This window comes from Bombina bombina, chromosome 2 (genome assembly GCF_027579735.1).
Source record: "Bombina bombina isolate aBomBom1 chromosome 2, aBomBom1.pri, whole genome shotgun sequence".
Classification (NCBI taxonomy): domain Eukaryota; kingdom Metazoa; phylum Chordata; class Amphibia; order Anura; family Bombinatoridae; genus Bombina; species Bombina bombina.
The window spans coordinates 132996177-132998492 of NC_069500.1; positions in this window are offsets into that span (position 1 = coordinate 132996177).

Consider the following 2316-nt stretch of genomic DNA (forward strand, 5'->3'; position numbering starts at 1 on the left):
AAATAAAAAAGAAAATTACCAAATTTTAAAAAATTATACCTAATCCCTATGAAAATAAAAAGTCCCCCAAAATAAAAACACCCCCTTCTCTAATAAACTACCAGTAGCCCTTAAAAAAAATTGCAGGCATTTTCAGGAGTTACAGTGCTCCCATACTCAGCGCAAGGCCTGCTACGGCTGCCTTTTATGGTGAGGTAAAAATGGAGTAAGATTTCTCCATTTTCGCCACGTAAGTCCTTACGATGAATATTGGACACCGATTTGCGAAGCGGTCCCATGTTAACCTACGGGAGTAAAAATTGCGGGCGACGGGTGAAATATACATGCCGCCTTTATATGCGGCGCTGTATTTAGGATACCAAAACTGCGCAAAAACCGGAGTCGCCGGCTTTTGCGGGCGACGCCGCATATGTAATGGGGCCCCACTTTTATATTTAGAAACTCATCTGGTGCTTCCAGGAAATAATAGTAAAAATAATTTAAGCATTCATTATTAATAATTTATTAAAATGATGCACATGAAATAGACATATTTAAAGGGATGCTTGACCAAAAAGTATATCTAGATATGCTTCACATGCCCATGCACAGAAAATGCTCTCACTGAAATAGTGATATAGTTTACTTGAAGAATTTTGATATTATAATAATAATAATAATAATAATAATATTATCATCATCATCATCATTATTCTATTGAGATATTTTGAATCGCCCAAAATCTGTTACAATGAGGATTCAAATATATTGAAAAAATGCATCCATTTAAAACTGAAATGTGCTAATTTCATTTCCATTTTGTCTACAACGAACCTTTAAATACAAATTCATATTAAAAAAAAAAGTTAAAGGACTGTAACAGTCTTTTTAATTTTTGCAATAAAGAAAGCTCTATGCACTAGGTTATAATTAATAGAAATCTTTGCAATATGTATTATTAATCATTTTGATATAATTTACTTTTATTTTATTTTTTTAAACTGCATCTGTTCAGGGTCCATTACTTCCTGGCACATCCCCAAAAAGGGGCTGTGATCTCTACATGAATGCACAGGAGGAGCTTGACTTTTCTAGGGGCTGCTAGGTGACATGTACACTAGCTCCAGTCAGGTTCTAGTCTATGCTAGAACTTTTGCCACAAAAAACATGTGACAGCAGGATTAAAAAAAGCAAAAACTACTTATGAACAAATACCACCTCTTCTGAAAGAAGTTAATTTATTGCACAACTTTGAAAATGATTGTCCTGTTTTTAATATTCTGATTTTCTCATTCTTGCTTCCATTATTATTTACAGTAGTGGTCATTACATTGAACTGCCTATCAGAATATGTTGTAAAAACACAAAAACTACATATGTACTAAAACTACCTCTTCCTAAAGGCTATTCAAAGTTCTTCAAAGTTCAAAGTACTTCTGAAAATGGTTGCACATTTTTTTAACATTCTGATTTCCTGACTCTTACCTACATTATTATTTATAGTAGGAGTTATAACCTTGAACTGCATATCAGAGGTGATACAATAAACTAACTATTTACAAATACCACCTCTTCCTAAAGACCACTCAATGTAACTACTACTTTTTAAAATGATTTCCCATTTGTTTTAATATTCTGATTTTCTGATTTTTGCTTCTATTATTATTTACAGTAGATGGCAGTACCTTGAACAGTTGCACAAACTTGAGATTGGGAACAGTACCAAATGAATTTGAGAAGGGCACGGAGTCAAGGACCAGTCAAACCCCCACAGCATACATGTGAAAAATGGAGTACTCCAGCCCTTTTGTAATCTTAAAAAGGGACCTTTATTTGTACATATGGTCCAACGTACAAAAAAAAGCAATGTTTCGGACCTACATTAAATCCTTAATCATGACTTAGTCATGATTAAGGATCTAATGTAGGTCAGAAAAGTTGCTCTTTTTTTGTACTTTGGACCATATGTACAAATAAAGGTCCCTTTTTAAGATTACAATTGGGCTGGAGTACTCCTTTTTTCACAAGTACCTTGAACAGCCCATCATAAGAGATGGTAAAAAACAAAACAAAAAAAACTGCATATAAATTAATACCACCTTTTCATAAAGGCAATTCAATGTATGTACTACTACTGAAGATGATTGTCCATTTTTTTAATATTCTGATTTCCTGATTCCTTTATTATTTACAGTAGAAGTTGAACTGCATATCAGAGGAGGAGGTAAAAAACTACTTTGTTCATTTATTTTAATGTTTTCATTTTATGGTTCTTGCTTCGATTTCTACTCACAGTAGTAGTCATTACCTTGCAAAAGACATAGTAACAGATATTTA